At 37.0% G+C, this 19,512-nt stretch overlaps 1 protein-coding gene across 6 annotated transcripts in view; it reads left to right on the plus strand.

Moving 5' to 3' along the window:
• Positions 1 to 19,512, plus strand: part of LOC142336312 (brefeldin A-inhibited guanine nucleotide-exchange protein 3-like) — a 179,254-nt gene that overhangs the window by 70,614 nt on the left and 89,128 nt on the right. The gene's annotated exons all lie outside the window — the stretch shown is intronic.

A 19,512-nucleotide genomic window follows, 5' to 3' on the forward strand; every position in this document is an offset into this window, starting at 1 on the left:
CGAGAACTAGTAAAGGTGTTCTTCCAACACAGCTACATTCTTCAAACGATACTTAGTGACTTAGGAACAAATTTTACTTCAGAATTAATGTCAGAATTAGCAAGTTTATTAGAAGTAAAGTTAAAACACGCCTCACTAAAACACCCTCAGACTATTGGAGCAGTAGAACGATCTCACGGACCACTGAAACGAATATTAAAGATCAATACTGAAGAACAATGGAAGGATTGGCATAAATATGTACCATTAGCAACATTCATTCACAATACTTCTTATCATTCAGCGACAAATTGTTGTCCTTCAACTTTATTCCATGGCAGAGAACCCATAAAGCCCCTCGCAATTAGGTTCTCTAGAAAAGTAATGGATGCAGTAGCAGTAAACTCGGACTTTGTAAATGAACTGCAAGATGCCATGATGCAAAAGTTTGGAGAAAACAAAGAAAAACTGACGATCGCTTACCTGAAGTACAAAAAGTATTATGATCAAAAAGCTTCAGCGAAACCGATTCCGGAGAAATCATTCTGTTTACTTTTGAATCCTAAGCTACTAGAAAAATCAACAGTAATAGCTTCCCAAGTACAGAAATGGCTCCCGCTATATAAAGTGGAAAAAGCCCTTACTGATTCTAATTACATCATTCGAAAAGTAAATACGAATTACACACAATGTGTTCATCGCATCAGACTGAAGCCAATTAAACCAAGTGAAACTCCTGAAGATCTCGAAGTCATCAATCCTGTAAACTTTCAACCTGATCCGTCGAGAAGACAACACATGGAACCTGACCTATTTGATAAACATATCCCAGAATTAATCAATGAGCAAGAAACAGAGATACAACAATCCAAGAAAGTGAAACAAGATCCAGTCAGAGTGACCATAAATGTACCTCTAGGTGGACCATTAGCAGGACCAGCAGTAGCAGCACCTCCAGCAGCACCACCGGCCCCACCAAAGGTAGTAGCACCAGCAGTTAGACCACGAACTGCCCCAGTTAATCTTCCAGTAATTGATTCCTCAAGCTCAGATGAAGCAATTCCAAACTTATTTAATGAAAATAGCAGTTCAGCCAAAAATTTAGCTGACCTAAACCTGGAAGCAGAACAAATTGTCCGAATACCAGTTAATCCGTTAATTGCTGACGAAATTAGACATCAAGAACCAGAAGTTCGTGTTCCTCTCGTATCATCTTCATCAGATGATGAAATGTTCCTACCAGCTCAACAGCCTCGCCCGTCAATAGAACCATTCGATAGTGACTCGCCTCCAGAAACACGTGAAGAACAATTTGCGTTAACTGATAGAAAATTAAGAGCCCGACCTTATCACCCTAAAGGACAACCAGAAAAAAGTGCTTTCAAATCACCAGAATACCAACAGAAGAAAAATGTCCAAGGATTTAAAATAACTAGACAAATATGGTTACACGATGAAGATAGAACAAACCCTTACCTAACCAACCAAGTTAGAAGATCAGGCAGTCCTAGACCAAAAAACGCACGTGCCAGACTGGAACAAGAAGAAAATCGTGAAGCAATAAAAGCATCAGCACAAGCAGCACAACAGTCAAATACACCAAGTAGAGAGACAAAACTTGATCAAGTTAGAGCAAATATAGCAAAATATTTAGGGAAAAAGTCCAGCAGTTCAGCAAACAAACCCGAGCAAACCCAAACTAGATCTCAATCGAAAAAAATCTTCACCAGGCTCATCTAATCAAAATTTAAACCATTTTAGTCAAGAAATAAATGCAACATATCTAAGTTCTCCAACAGATATCTTTTATTCACCATACTCTTTTGCACACTGTATATCAGCAGACCTTGCAATGGCAAAGGGATTAGCCCGACAAGTCAAAAGCTGGTACCCAGCAGCCCCAAGTGCAATTAGACTCAAATATCCACCTGATATTGGCTCAGTTTTAATTTACTTCGACCCCATTTCTGAACGTTATATCTTCAGTTTAGTTACCAAATTCAGATACTACAACAAACCCACTTACGAATCAGTATTAGCAAGTCTCTATGAACTGAGAGAAATAGTAATAGATGCAGGAATTACACACTTAAGTCTTCCAAAACTCGCCAGTGGCTATGATAAATTGGATTTTAACATTATTTTTGAGCTTATATGTCAAGTCTTCGACCCTCTAACCATAACCATCTATATCCATTAGCATGTACAGACCCAGTACAGTCTAGCAGTACCCTTCATTTGCCCCAAAAGCCCAACAAGCCTGAGCAACTTAGCCCTAAAGTCCAAAAATCGCCAAAAATTCGAAAAATTTTGACCTCAAATCCTAGTTATTTTGTTATATCTCCAGAACTACTTGTCTGAACCTGGATTAACCTATTGTTCTAAAAAAACTCTCATCCAGTAGAAGCGATTTCAGCTATTATTGACCCCATCCGACCCGTTCTAAGTACCAAAAACTTAGCCTAAAATTGACCTTTCCGAAAATCCTAGGTTCACTTCAGAAAAATAGTCATAAAATTGTGAAAAATGCCCCGATCATCCCAAATGTTTGCGCTGCAGCATTTTTCAAGCCGAGGAACCGACCTGCAAATTTTGAAGTGATTTGGAGAACTTTAAAAATCGAGTGACGCTGGAGCCCTCAAATTTTGACACTTTTCAAATCCGCTCGAATTCAATGATAACTCCTACAAAAAACCTTCAATTGACCCATTTTATAGCCCTAGACCATCCTACTGCTCACGCTTAACTTCCCAGTACCCAAAAATCCCGTCAAAAATCAATAAAAGTTGAGTTATGACAAAAATACCGAACCCTACCAAAGTATGCTAAAATTGATTAAAATGTAGTGTAAATTATACCCCAAAAATATGCCAAAAACTGTCCCAAATGCCTCCAGCAGCTACTCCCAGCTGCCACCCACATGGTACAACCTCAAACAACCGTTAAAACCCAATATTTCCAAGTATATGTTGAAAAATGATGAAAAAACGAAAATTGCGGTTCTGCTTCAATTCACTGCTTCAAAAATTTTGTCATTTTATTTCCCACATGACCCGATTGAAGCCACCTATACCCCCTACAACCCTAGTGCAACCCCCCATTAGCCTCGCAGTACCATGAAAACCAGTCCCAGCTCGTCCCAGTATCAACCCTGAAGACTTAAACCCAAATAAGCTCTCGAAACGCCACAATTTTGTCAGGAAAAATCCAGTTATTTCCCACTAGAGTCAAAAATATTAACTTCTGACAAAAATTAACCATACCATCAGCACTCCCACATCTATATCTCTCAGAATATGCACTCCCAGCCCCCTAGTGCCAATACAAGCTGAGAACACACTGCCAAAGTAACGAAAATCACAAAAAATCGAAAGTAATTTCAAGAAAAAGTGATCAAAAATGCATCTTAATACCCGAATATGCCCAACTTAATTGTTTATTCAGTTAGCCCTACTCATGAGCAGTCCAACCATAGCAATATCAATCATTTTAAACAAGTTTTTCATAGCCTCATAGCCAATAACCTATCCCCTATCTGAGCCTTTTCAAAAAACCCAGGTTCACTGCAGCAAAAACGTTGTAACTCATGAAAAAATAGTCAAAACTGCCCAAATTTTTGCGCTGCAGGGTTTTGTCAGCCGATAAAGCGATTCACCAATTTTGAGCTCGATCGAAGCATTTTAAAAATTGAGTGACGCTGGGCCCTCAATTTTGGAGACTTTTTGAAAATTTACGAACAAGTTCATAAAATCCGAAATATTGATCGAAAACCTGATATTATTAGCTTAAAACATCCGTATGCTCAAGCTCTACACGCCCATATCAAACATATAGAAAATTGTTAAGTAAAATGTTGAAATAATAGAATAAAAGAAACTCAATTAGTGGAAAAATCATGCCTAAAATTTAGCATTTTGGATGTAAAAATCAATGTTCTGACCCTATAAATAGCTTCAAACCCTATAATTCAGTAAACTACATTAGTACCAAGCACAGACAGTACCATTTTAATCATTCAAAAACGATAATGTATGAACAGTGACGACTTATGCAACTCAAAATTTCATCATTCAAAAATAGCCAGGTTCAGATCACGAAAACAGTAATAACTTTGCGAAAAATGCTCAGATTGCGCCAAATTTTTGCGCTGCAGGGTTTTTGAGCCACTGAAGCGATCTGCCAATTTTGAGTCAGATTGGAGCAATTTAAAAATTGATTGACGCTGGAGCCCTCAAAATTTCGCATTTTTCGTTTTCTCATACAGCAATGAAAAAGTTGACCAAAAAGTGCCCAAAAACCTGAATTTATAGCATAATAGTTCCCCACAGATGTCTATCAAGTGGGCCAAGCCAAAAAATTTGCCAAAAGTTTAATAAAAATAGAAAAATTCACATATATGTAACACCAGCCCTGATGTGGAAAAATGGCCTATATTACGAAAAAATTACAAGTAAAAATTAGTACCAAATACTCTTCCAAACCAGTTCAAATTACACACAAGCGCTGCTAATAACCAGGACAAGTGTCTAGAACCATTAGAACCAGTTTCTGACCAGTAATTCACAAGTAAAGTTAAGTAAATGCTCAAAAATGAAAAAAGTCGTTATGTCATCAATTTTGCATTATCACAAATATGCCATTATAAAGTCACACACTGCAATTAAAATGTTACCACAGTGCAACCCCCCATTAGCCTCGCAGTACCATAAAAACCAGTCCACAAAACCAAAATGCATCTTAATACCCGAATATGCCCAACTTAATTGTTTATTCAGTTAGCCCTACTCATGAGCAGTCCAACCATAGCAATATCAATCATTTTAAACAAGTTTTTCATAGCCTCATAGCCAATAACCTATCCCCTATCTGAGCCTTTTCAAAAAACCCAGGTTCACTGAAGCAAAAACGTTATAACTCATGAAAAAATAGTCAAAACTGCCCAAATTTTTGCGCTGCAGGATTTTTTGAGCCGATAAAGCGATTCACCAATTTTGAGCTCGATCGAAGCATTTTAAAAATTGAGTGACGCTGGGCTCCTCAATTTTGGAGACTTTTTGAAAATTTACGAACAAGTTCATAAAATCCGAAATATTGATCGAAAACCTGATATTATTAGCTTAAAACATCCGTATGCTCAAGCTCTACACGCCCATATCAAAAATATAGAAAATTGTTAAGTAAGATGTTGAAATAATAGCAAAAAACTGAAGCCTACCAAACTCTTCTCAAATTCACCAAACTAGAGCCAGATTTAGACCAGAAAAATAGTACCAAATAGCCGATCTATGAGCCCATATCCAATATTCAGTCTCCCTAGTAGTTGTCCAAGCCCAATAAACCAATACAATCGCATAGAAATTCATAAATATTGAAAAAAATGAAAAAATCGAAAATTGCACATTTCTGATCAAACTTAGCCCAAAATTCTAAAGTGAAAAATTCAACATAATAAAGTCAAATCAGGCACCAAACTGCACCAATAGTTGCTACCAACATAGTACTCACTAGTATGACCCACAATTCCTGTCAAAAATCAATTATCTCCAATCTATGTTAACTTATTCAAAAAACATGATGCTTCACAAGTAAAAATCTAGTAAATTTCACAGAAAAACCGGCACAAAACACAAGTTATTTAACTTCAAACCTACCAAAATGCTACCCCTGATAGCCACAGATATCAGTACTAACAGTTAGCACTTGATTTAGGCCACTAGAGAATCACCAGACCGACACATGTCTTGAAGAAACTCAATTAGTGGAAAAATCATGCCTAAAATTTAGCATTTTGGATGTAAAAATCAATGTTCTGACCCTATAAATAGCTTCAAACCCTATAATTCAGTAAACTACATTAGTACCAAGCACAGACAGTACCATTTTAATCATTCAAAACCGATAATGTATGAACAGTGACGACTTATGCAACTCGAAATTTCATGATTCAAAAATAGCCAGGTTCAGATCACAAAAACAGTCATAACTTTGCGAAAAATGCTCAAATTGCGCCAAATTTTTGCGCTGCAGGGGTTTTTGAGCCACTGAAGCGATCTGCCAATTTTGAGCCAGATTGGAGCAATTTAAAAATTGAGTGACGCTGGAGCCCTCAAAATTTCGCATTTTTCGTTTTCTCATACAGCAATGAAAAAGTGCCCAAAAACCTGAATTTATAGCATAATAGTTCCCCACAGATGTCTATCAAGTGGGCCAAGCCAAAAAATTTGCCCAAAGTTCAATAAAAATTGATAAATTCACATATATGTAACACCAGCGCTGATGTGGAAAAATGGCCTATATTACGAAAAAATTACAAGTAAAAATTAGTACCAAATACTCTTCCAAACCAGTTCACACAAGCGCTGCTAATAACCAGGACAAGTGTCTAGAACCATTAGAACCAGTTTCTGACCAGTACTTCACAAGTAAAGTTAAGTAAATGCTCAAAAATGAAAAAGTCATTATGTCATCAATTTTGCATTCTCACAAATATGCCATTATAAAGTCACACACTGCAATTAAAATGTTACCACATGCTCATACACACCACAGCTCCTAGTTACAACAGTAAAAACCAACTGACAAAGCTACAATTGCCAAATAATAAGTAAAAACTCACCTATAGATGAAACTAAACTACATGATGAATACAATTGCACCGACACTAGTCAATATTCATCGGCGCTATCCTCAGCTACGGTACCACCACCACTAGTACTCTGACCGGACTGACCCCTTGTCCTAGTAGAACGAGTCACGTACCGCTCAGCATCGTCCAACCTGTTTAAATCTCATTATAATGAACAAAATGCCTCAAAATTACATAAAAAACACGATAAATTTTCACAAAAACAGTTAAATACTCAATTTGGAAAGTCTACGATTGGCTCACAATGGTACCGATACTCATTGTTGATGAATTTCCCGATGCACTGGATCAGTACAGCAGGAGCGGTGGTTTTAGCATTGATTGAATGCCTGTAACACACCCAGCCGCCCCCCATTTCCTCAGTATACTGCCAATAGATGTTGACGTTGCATCCGAGGAAATAAGCTATACCGACAAACTAAATAGCAAAACCTCAGATAATATCTACCTACACATGCACGTACCAGGATTACCAAGTATAACAAGAAACTTTACCCAGAACTCGGCCAACGATCCATTATCTTCACTCTCAGCAATCTCATACTCAGACACAAAGTACCCTAACTGGTCCTTCACAAGATCAGAGAACCCAGGCGAACGCATCCTGGCCACAATAGCCAAGCGTAGATTGATTAAATGAGAATTTAAGACCTAAATCTACTGAAAATTGCGATAAATTACAACAAATACCTGACTTCCGACCAGTTAATGTGCAGTACAGAGCACTGAGAGCACACAGACCACCAACTTCGGCCCTCACACCAGCCGCACCAAGCAATTTTGGAGTTTTGAATGACACTATGTCCACATGCTCAGCATGTCATTGTAAAACTCGTACCCCAATTCGGCAAACACATTTGCACGAAGATTTGCACGGAAAAAAGTGCAATGCACCTCTTTGCCGTGCATCTTCTTCACAAAACATGGCACACATTCACGAGTAGCTCTAAGCAATAAGCACACACCTCCTCACAATTAATAATACATGTAACAAACTAAAGAAAAACACCAAAGTTATACGCAAATATTATAAACATATGCAATTACCTCTCAACAGCAGCCTGCAATCCCCCCATCGACCGTGGAAAGAATAACCCAGCAGCTTTCAGGCGATCGACTTGTGACCTCACACGAGTAATGTGCTTTGCAGAAGCACTGAACCCGACATGAAGCGAAGCCAACTCCTGAGACACCATCTGCTGAGTTGGAATTTCCTTCTCCTGAACTTGCATTTCGCTGCCCACCTTAACTTCCACCTTAAACAACAACACCTCTCGATTCACGACCAACTCAGACGTCCCCACGTTCTTTGTCCTCAGTACCATATGCTCTGGTTTGTCCCGATAAGCTCGTCGCTCCTCAGATGTCCGAACAAATGATGGATACATCCATTCAGATTGAGACAACGACTTGCTTCGCAAGAAAGTCAGAAAATCCTCATACTGGGCAACATCCATGACTAACAATAACTATCTGAAAGTTTAAAAATTGAGTCAAACTAGTTATTAAGCAAGCAGAAAACTAAAGTGTTAAGTCAAAAATGAACAATCACAGGAATGAAAACACACACAAACAGAACAAATTATGCAATAAATGCCAAGGACGTTTAAATACCATGCTATAATGACCGCTAATAGTTAATAACACATGCTGCAAAACACACAACAACGCTCTGAACACACAATTACACTCTTCACTAGCATTCACTTATTTACTACGCCTCTCTAATTCTTCCTTTTGTCCCCTACTTATATCCTCAATCCCCCCCACAAAACAAGTCTTGCTATATTAATTACTACCATATTACTAGCACCATGTACGAAGTATATTAGTAGCACCAGTCAATATTACATCTAAAACTACAATATTAAAATCAGTCCCAATAGTCCTTACACAGTTATATTAATATTAATATTACATAATATTACAACAATTATATAATTAAATAAAATAAAAATAAATAATAAGTCACACTGAATCCTCCCTGACAGCCTCCTCTGATCTTTTCACTTCCCCCCTTCTCTTTTTTCGGCTTGCCCACACTCCCAACAACACAGATACTAAGGATAATAATAAAAAGAATACTAATATAATAATAATCCACCACTCAGTCCCACCACCACTACCACTGTCAATAACTGCATTATCTACTGCTGTCATATTACATTTCGGATGGATCAGTCTTGACCAGTGAACAGCGTTCCTTCCGACAAACCTGGTCCCATTTGTGCAACATCCAATAATTAAAGAGGAAACAGTGATATTAAAGCACATGGTGCAATATTGTGGGCAAAATAATCTGAAAAACTCGAAAAAAACATGTAAAGACTGCATAATTCGACCCCCCCCAACCACTATCCCCATCATCACACATCCATCATTCAACCAAATAACCACACTTCAACATGTTTAAACACCATATTTAGTAGTAATATCAATGAACATACACATCAATACACATGATCACAAAATAAAGTACACCTGAAATGAACAAACATCACATAAACAAGTGCCATATTGAGAAAGCTAGAACTAAAAGCCCAAGCAACGTACATAAATGAACAAATAAACACCGGAAGACCAAATTGAACCAGTTGAAACACTTAGAAGAGCCACATCAGTAGAAGATTGTACTGAAACATAGTTATTATTATTGAAATACGAAAATGTTACTTACAATTGTGTTGAATCTCGTACTTTTCGGCCCCACCTTTGAGAATCCGATTAACACAGCAGCAGCTCTGGATAAAGGAATCATCTTCCATAAGGAAGGAAAGATCCTAATTACCGAAAAGTTCATTAATGTGGAATTTTTAGTACCGTTTCCTCGTTATATTTTCACGATCAGACAAGTAGAGACTCTACTTAATGAACTCTCCAAAAAGTGGATCACGCAATCAGAGTTTTGCAACCTGACATACAGCACTACATATCGGAATCAAACAGACGCCTTCAATGTTGATTGGCTTTACACAAAGATACTCAAAGAAACAATAGAAGCCGAAATTGAAGTCCTCAAACTACGCAACGAGACCGAAAAACTCCTCACCAGAGTGTAAGAAGATCCTCAAAACCGACAGAAAAGAGCCGCCCCGCTTGCTATAGCAACCGCAGTTGCTGGAATTGGACTTTTCGGCCCAGGAATAGCAATGAGCAGCGGAGGATGCGGTGGAATAACAGGAATTTTCGGATCTTGTCAGCGCACGTCTCAAAACGCTTAAAACATCGATCGATTAGCTAACAGCTTTAATAGCCTTAACGGCTATGTTATGGAAATCAGTTCACAGACCGATGAGAAATTTTTCCTAGTTGCTGACGAACTTGCAAAGGTTTATAAAGTTCAAAACGAAATGCAAGAAAACCAGAACAGAAACTGGAAACTAGTTGAGGAACAATTTGCAATTGTAGACCATAATCTGAATGCACTAGCCACCTGTATGGAAATTCAATTATCACAGCAACAATTGAACTTTAACTTTGACACAGCCAAAAGTCCATGACAGCCAAAAGAACGCCCCAGATCGTCTAACTTTGGCAATACCCATGACTGACATACTTTCGTACTACGATGCGAAATTAGTACAAGAGATTTCTACAGTTGAAGACGGACTTTTACTGACACTAGCCATTCCCCTAGCCTCTAGTCAGACAGTGTTTGAAGTTTATCGTGCAATAGTAATCCCTATGCCTCAGAAGGACTCTGTAGATGCCTTACGATATGTGATAGAGGGAGAATACTTAGCAATATCAGAAGGACAGATGGAAACTACCGTACTGACCAAAGCTCAGTATGACAACTGTCTTGGACCGCCACGATACCGAATCTGTCATGAGACAATGGAAACCCACCTTGGATTCTCCTCGTGTCTAGCAACCCTCAAGTTTCACTACACAATCTCAGCATTGAAAGTATGTGATACAGAGAAGGTTGTGTTACCCAACCCAGAACGAGCACAGAACCTTGGATACGGAATTTGGCTCCTAACATCAGCTTCAAGTGATTATACCCTTAGTGAGATTGGTACGGATGAAAATGGCCGACACATCAATGTTCCTCATAAAGGTTGTAACATCTGTTTAATCACATTTAAATGTGGACATACAATGTTCAGTGACCACATTAAAATTCGAGCTGGTTTACAAAGCTGTCAGTACCTTCCAGCAACGAGAATTAATGTAAAATTACCAGATCCACTTGCACATTTAATTGACTCAGTACCAAACATAAACGAACTTCCGAAATATGATTCCAGCACTGACGCAAATTCTAGATTTATTGAAGAAATTGAAAACAGAATTTATTTACTCGAATCGAAAGTTATCAACAGAATCACTAGACGCTATAGCAAAGCCAATTACCACTGAAATGAAGTCATTTAAACCAGCACTAATTGACAAACTTGAATCTTACGTTCCGATCAAACTTTCTCTCTCGTTAACAATCATTGTCTTTATCGGAAATCTAGCCCTACATATTCTCTTCATGTTCTTATACCATAAAGTAGCCTTTGTACGACGAATGGTACCAAATTTCATGAAGCTTAACGGAACCAATGTACCGCTAAACCCAGAAGTTTCCGTACCCAAACATCTGAAAGCAGATGTAGTCACAACTCTAGCCAAACAACTCAAGCAACCGCCAACAGTCATTTCCCCAGAAGAACTTGGAACCCTCAAGCGACAACGGCGAAATTCCATGCTTGCAACTTCTACCATGTCACTCAACACCATGGACCGATTCAACACAGACGATGAACTGGACCATCAAGCTCAACCCCGAGATGAGAGTATTCTTTAAGTTCATGAAAGTCTTAAATAGTTCAACAAGTATTGACCCTTTAAATGATTCAGTATCCCTTCATTCATTAAGTTCTAATCATAAGTGATTTAAACCAATAAACCAGTACTCCAACCCCAGAAATTAACCAGAGCTGTTAACCACTTATTCAGCCAGTTCAAATGTTTTCAAAGTTTAGAGCTATTATTCAGTGAAATAACCATGATAAATTTCAGTGCTAATCTTAATGTGTTCTCTAAACCCTAACTCCTTCTATTCTCACTATTTCCTCAACATTAGCGCATTTTGACATCCTTAATGTTCCTTCAAAACCCTTAATTTTGTCTTAACCCTCTTTATTTTAACCTTGTCTTAACTTAAACTTTATTTCTCTTATCTTCTTTCATTGTCTTTAACTTAAATGCTTTCGTTCCAAACTCTTTTCTAAGAAAACATAAATTGGGTGGCTCCAACAAAAATATGTTTATATCCTCATACTCTTGCAGATTATATGTTTTATAGAAAAACTGTAAAAACCCAGTTCCTTCTTAAAATTTTCATAAAGTCCGGTAGTGTCACGCCCCTATTTCGTCCCTCATAGTTACGTGATGATATTCCTTAAAATATCCATAATTAAGTGCTTTATATTAATTAATATTCAGTTAGTTTCAAGGCCATATATAGCCAGTATTTCCATCTAGGCCTGTAACCTCTAATTTGTTTATGTTTACGAAAAACAACCGCAGAGTGACAGTTTAATAGCAAACATATCAAGTGCCTAAAAGCCTCAATATTTACTTTTTTGAGTTTCTTGAAGATAAATTCACATAATCAGTAAATAATTTTTGTGAGAGATTATGTACTTGGTGATGTAATTATTCTGATAAAGTAGGTGCTAATACGGAACTTGTATATGTACTTAACAAACATCAAGAGACGTACAAAAGCCGGAAATTGCCCAACTTGAAAATCAGTAAATATTTGCGAAGGACCAATACAACTCAAGGCACAGTCCTGCGGAACTTACGATCACCAGAACACCGGAGAACCAGCCTGACAATCAGTTGCCTATCATCTTATAAAAACTTGATAAAACTTGAGAAACTTCTTGTTAAAATTATTAAACAATTCTAGCTAAAAATAATTAAAGATTGAACTGGAAATTCTCTTGAAAACCTCCAAGTTTGATAAACTTAGTTATCGAAGAAATAGCGACTAACTTAACACTAAAATGCAAGGCGAACTAGTGGATATATCACGCATCTGAACCGCTCAATAAAAGGCTATTACTAGTTAATTTTATTCAAAATAAATCTGCTAAAAATCGAACTGTGAAACATCAAAATAAGTCCTTGTAAAATGACAATTATTCAAGTTAAATACTCCTCATATAAACCACAATAACACCACGAGGAACACTATTAAAATCAGTGCGTAACAGTCTTTCTATGCAATTTTTTTCTTGAATAATTTCTCACAAACGAAGTTTGTAGCAATTATATTAGTCCTGTGGTCTTTTTTATGCGATCTTTCGATTGATCGATTTTTCGTCTGACACATTTGACATTTCTTCCTCAAAATGGGATAAACAGGTAGCGCTTGGAGGGATTAAGTTCCCTTAGAGCCTTGTGCCTAACCAGTGTCTCAGAATGCGATTCACCAAAACTGTTTCGAGGAGATGTACAAGAGACGTACAAAAGCCGGAAATTGCCCAACTTGAAAATCAGTAAATATTTGCGAAGGACCAATACAACTCAAGGCACAGTCCTGCGGAACTTACGATCACCAGAACACCGGAGAACCAGCCTGACAATCAGTTGCCTATCACCTTATAAAACTTGATAAACTTGAGAAACTTCTTGCTAAAGTTATTGAATAATTATTGCTAAAATTAATTAAAGATTGAACTGGAAATTCTCTTGAAAACCTCCAAGTTTGGTAAACTTAGTTACAAAAGAAACAGCGACTAACTAAACACTAAAATGCATGGCAAACTAGTGGATATATCACGCATCCGAACCGCTCAATAAAAGGCTATTACTAGTTAATTTTATTCAAAATATATCTGCTAAAAATCGTACTGTGAAACATCAAAATAAGTCCTTGTAAAATGGCAATTATTCAAGTTAATTACTCCTCATATAAACCACAATAACACCACGAGGAACACTATTAAAATCAGTGCGTAACAGTCTTTCTATGCAATTTTTTTCTTGATTAATTTCTCACAAACGAAGTTTGTAGCAATTATATTAGTCCTGTGGTCTTTTTTATGCGATCTTTCGATTGATCGATTTTTCGTCTGACCCATTTGACATTTCTTCCTCAAAATGGGATAAACAGGTAGCGCTTGGAGGGATTAAGTTCCCTTAGAGCCTTGTGCCTAACCAGTGTCTCAGAATGCGATTCACCAAAACTGTTTCGAGGAGATAATCTCATGGTGTGAAGGGTGATTCTTTAGCTTGAAATTTTGACCCCATTTTGATGGCTATTTTGGAGGTTTTGACCTTCCCTCCTCCGCTTTTCTGCTGCTATTATTGCGCTCACAGTTTTCATTACCCGAACCCGAGCAATTGTTTCGTCTATTTTTCCACAAAGTGTAATGCGCTTTATTTGATTGATCCGAGCAATTGGCCTCTAACGAACCAAATGTGTGAACCAATTTCTTATTTGAAGCAATTGCTGTAGTTGTCTGTTTTTATATAAAATATTCTTCTGCCCACTTTTCCTAGTTTGTTCTTTGGCTCGCGAGAACGATTTAACTTCTCCACAAAAAACAGGATAAATAGATGACACACCAGAGCATTGGAGGTATTAAGTTGTGATAATTTATCGGCGAGCCTTGCTAGTCTCAATGATGCGCCCGGTTCCGGTACGCAAAGTGCCAGAAATTATTTTTAAAGTGTGCGACCTCATGTGCCTTTCCCCTTTGTCAGTCTTGCCTCAATTGTTATTATCCGCGCTACCGACTAGGCTACAGCAGAATCGAATCATCGCCTGTTGTTCGCGAGGAATTCGTCCTACGTTAGTCGGTCATGTTTTAAATCAATCCGAAATAAGAAGTGGACTGAGAAAGCGATCAGATATGAGGCCTGAATTTTGTCAGTTGTTATTTTTTTTTTCATTTGAGTCAGTTTTAAGTAGTGAGTTAAGGTATTTTGGAAGCAGTCCTCCGTTTCCTAAACTGAGTATTTATTTTCAGATAGTGTCAATTGAATTTTGTTTTTTTAGCTGCGAACCTGAGCGTAGCTATATTGCTTTTTTCCTGGTGTTCTACATTCCAACGTGTTGGGTCTTTGGTGGAGCGTCTTTTTTGAGCGATAATTTTTTGGTGCGTAATAATAATTATGTAAAAGTCAATGCTGCACATGAAAATTAAGTATTTAGGTCAAACAGCTGAACGAATTGAAGTGATCTGAACGGCTGAGAGTGATTTTCTGATCATACCGCATTTCTGAGAGGGCGAGAAAAGTAGATGAGAAAAAATTCTCGCTGAACGCGCAAAGTTCTTTCATCGCATGCAGCTTTTTCGAAGCTGGTTTTTTCTTTTTACTTAAGTAAAATGGTTTTTTAAAACAAGCAATTGCACTTTTGTGAGATTTTTTTGACACTCTCAATCATATATCAGACTTTTAAAGCAAACATTAGCTATTTTCGCGATTTCGCCGTTTTAGAGGCTTTTTAACGGTTTTTGTATTTTCAAGTTTTTTTGTACTGTATGCATAACTTTTTATTGGTTAAACTAATTTTTTGTATTGGTTTTGATGAATTTTGTGTTAGATTTGTATCAATTTAAATTAGCTTTATTGGAAGAAAAGTGGCTAAGTTCAATAAATTTTGCTCAAACTCACATTCTTCTTTTTCATCCTTTCAGATTAGTTTTTCATGATCAATTGTTAGTTTTTTTATGAGTTTTCTTATGAGTTTTGTTGCCTTGCTACAAACGTAATGGTTTAATCGTCTGATGCGTTTAACGTTTTATCTGCAAAAACGGGATAAACTTGAAAAGCCCAGAGGGCACTCAGTGATTGAGCTAAGCCTTAGCACCTTAAGCCTTGTTAGTCTCTAAGTATGCGATTCACCTAAACTGTGACAATTTCATGGTCTGAAGGGCAGTTTTTAAAGTTAGCTCCTTCAGTCACCTCTACCCCTGTCACCAACCCCTTTAAACATTTATCCGTCCACCCTCCTCCACCTGTCAATTTGGACCCGCTTTTGTCTAGTCCTCCCAACTTTAACTCTCAACGTTATGGGAATCGATGGTGGCTATTTTCTGGCAATCTGTTGGACATTTTCAATTTTTCTATTTCAATTTTTGTTTTCGGCTGTGCCTGCTGTTTTATACAGAGCAAATGTTCGATCAGGGAAATATCGCAAGTACACGAGAGTATTAGTCTGGACTCCACCTCTTGTCGACTATTTTGTCACAGGAAATGAGATCGTTTTTCGTTATTAATAGCCGCCCTCATCTTCTCAGCCGGCTATTATAGCGCTCCTATTTTTTACAATTCAAAGAATTTGAATTGTACTGGGGTGCTGTCTTTTTTTTAAGATGTGTTCACATTTTCATGATTTTTGAAGTGAAATTGGAGTGGTGATTTCGGTCACGCCGAAAGAGGAAGTGGAGCGAAAAAGCGAGTGGTTTTGCGGCGAGTGGTTTTTCTGTGTTGGAACAAAAATTTGGTTTCTCGGTTGTGGTTTTTTGTTCACATGCGGCAATTTCCCTTTGATGTTTTACTGTTTTCGATTTTTTGGATTGAATTTTTTTCTAATTGATTTTTGCAATCCGTTCATAGTTCATTCTAGAGACCTAGTTTTTTGTTTGAACCAAAATTCCCTTTCTCGCTAATGGTTTTTTTGTTAAGATGCGGCATTTTTACATTGATTTTATTTTTTTTTTAATTTTTTTTGGATCTGCTGTTTTTAGAAATGGTTTTTCCAATACACTCATAGTCCGTTTTATGTCTAGTTTTTTGTTTAGTCAATGAAATTTCTTTGAATTGTACGTCAGGACTTGTCCTGCTATGTTCTTTTTACTTCGTCGAACAAAAAAAAATGTTTTGCTTTACCTCATTTTTCCGCTGTTTCAACATTTTGTGTGAAATCTTTTTGACTTCTCTTGGCTAGTTTCTCTCCTTCTCTCATTCTGCTAAAAGTGATTTTGAGCATCAGTTGTTCAGCAAAGCAAATCAATTTGAACCAACTCAGTATAAAAAATTGAAGTCAGAAATAGAAACGGGATAAACCCATAAAGCCCAATTTTAGATCCCGCTAATTGAACGTCGTTCCTATAAGTATTAGTTACCATCTCTAATGTTTATTGGTATTGAAAGTAGCCCCTGTAGCCTCTCTCTAAGAAACAGAAGTATCTTCAACTTCGAAATGCCATCAAAATAAATCGGACTTAAAAAATTTTTTTACAAAAATCTTTATTTTTAATATCTTTAATTCTTTCAATCCCAATCATGCTGATTGGAATCATCGGCGGCTATTTTGGAAGTGGAGCGAAAAACCGAGTGGTTTTATGGCAAGTGGTTTTTCTGTGTCGGAACAAAAATTCGGTTTTTCGGTTGTAATTTTTTGTTCACATGCGGCAATTTCCCTTTGATGTTTTACTGTTTTCGGTTTTTTGGATTGGATTTTTTTCTAATTGGTTTTTGCAATCCATTCATAGTTCATTCTAGAGACCTAGTTTTTTGTTTGAACCAAAATTCCCTTTCTCGCTAATGGTTTTTTTGTTAAGATGCGGCATTTTTACATTGATTTTATTTTTTTTTATTTTTTTGGATCTGCTGTTTTTAGAAATGGTTTTTCCAATACACTATAGTCCGTTTTATATCTAGTTTTTTGTTTAGTCAATGAAATTTCTTTGAATTGTACGTCAGGACTTGTCCTTCTATGTTCTTTTTACTTCGTCGAACAAAAAAAAATGTTTTGCTTTACCTCATTTTTCCGCTTTTTCAACATTTTGTGTGAAATCTTTTTGACTTCTCTTGGCTAGTTTCTCTCCTTCTCTCATTCTGCTAAAAGTGATTTTGAGCATCAGTTGTTCAGCACAGCAATTCAAATTGAACCAACTCAGTATAAAAAATTGAAGTCAGAAATAGAAACGGGATAAACCCATAAAGCCCAATTTTAGATCCCGCTAATTGAACGTCGTTCCTATAAGTATTAGTTATATTAGTTACCATCTCTAATGCTTATTGGTATTGAAAGTAGCCCCTGTAGCCTCTCTCTAAGAAACAGAAGTATGTTCAACTAGAAAATGCCATCAAAATAAATCGGACTTAAAAATGTTGTTGTACAAAAATCTTTTTTTTTTCAATATCTTTAATTCTTTCAATCCCAATCATGCTTATTGGAATCATCGGCGGCTATTTTCCGGCAATCTGCCGTGTATGTTTTCATTTTTGACACTGCTGAAAAAGTTAGGGTTAGTTTTTATTGAGTAAGAGGTCCTAATCCACAACTCCTCTTGTGGTTTCTGGTATTCTACGTTTTTTTTTACGCAACAATTTTATTGATCTTTTTTGCGCTTGTTCTACAGCATTCTTTGACTTCTTGAGTGACTTTTTCTTGAGTTTGACATTTTTGAGTGATTTAAGCTGACCTCGTTATGAAATAAAGTTCGTTTTTCAAAGCGGTTTTAAGTGAAATGAAATCAAAGACATTGTCGCCGAGTGGTTGGGATGCCAGACTGTCAACTTGGAGTGCCTCGGTCTTTTTTCACCCATAAAACATTTTAAGCTACAACCCCGTGTGCCGTTCAAGAGCAATTCATCTGACGGTTTGTATTTATTAATCCTTTTCATGGCGTTTTTCTATTATTTTGATTTTTATTATAAGTGCTCTACTTTCTTTTCAGAAGATCTGATTGTTACTGTTTGAAGAAACTCCACTGAAAAAAAATAATCTATTGGTCTTTTCCGGAAGTCTTTTTTGTTACGATCTGTGGTGTCACGCTTAAATTTACATTTTGTTCATTCCATGCTATTTTGATGGTATTTCGTGCGTGACGTTTTCACCTTTGTTGTAGCGAGTCTTCTGTTCATTCGCGTAATTACATTTTCGGTCACAGTGACCTCTTCACCCTCGAAAATGATTTCCGTCATGTTCTGACTTTCGCTTACTTAAGTTGGAGATGAGATCATCTGAGTATATGGCACTCTAGATTTTTGTGCGGGGGCAGCTAATAGAAACGCTACAATAATTAGACATTTTCTTCTAAATCAAAATATGACGTCATACCAATTAGTAAAAGTCTTCTCTTCTTTGGTCCTTTTTTCATCTTCAGCTTCTCAGCTTCGGCTAATATAGCGCTCCTAATTTTTTACAATTCAATGAATTTGAATTGTATTGGGGCTCTGTCTTTTTTTACACGATTTTTGAAGTCAAATTGGAGTAGTGATTTTGCTCATGCCGAAAGAGGAAGTGGAGCGAAAAAGCGAGTGGTTTTGCGGCGTGAAATTTTTTCGTTCTAATTTTCAAGTAGAGTGAGAAAACGGTGTTTGAACTAAAATTCGCTTTCTCGCTAGTGGTTTTTTTTGTTCACATACGGCAATTTCACTTTAATTTTTACTTTTCTTTTATTTTTTTGGATCGGATTTTTTTCTAAATGGTTTTTCCCAATCCATTCGTAGTTCATTCTAGGCCGAGTTTCTTGCTTGAACCAAATTTCCCTTTCTCGCTATTTGTTTCTTAACATGCGGTATTTTGACATTGTTTTTCTGTTTTTTTAACTGATTAATAGCCGTCCTCATCTTCTCAGCCGGTTATTATTGCGCTCCTTTTTTTTACTTCGTCGAACTTTTTTTCGCTTTACCATTTTGCCGCTTTTTCGACATTTTGCGTGAAATCTTTTTGACTTCTGTAGGCTAGTTTCTCTCTTCTCTCATTCTGCAAAAAGTGAACTTTAACATCAGTTGCTCAGCAAACCAATTCAAAATGAACAGAGTCAGTATAAAAAATTGAAGTCAGAAATAGAAACGGGATAAACCCATAAAGCCCAATTTTAGATGCCCGCTATTTGAACGTCGTTCCTATAAGTCTTAGTTACCATCTCTTATGCTTATTGGTGTTGATAGTAGCCCCTGTAGCCTCTCTCTAAGAA

Source organism: Convolutriloba macropyga, chromosome 3 (genome assembly GCF_964194025.1).
Source record: "Convolutriloba macropyga chromosome 3, txConMacr16.3, whole genome shotgun sequence".
Taxonomy (NCBI): Eukaryota; Metazoa; Xenacoelomorpha; order Acoela; family Convolutidae; genus Convolutriloba; species Convolutriloba macropyga.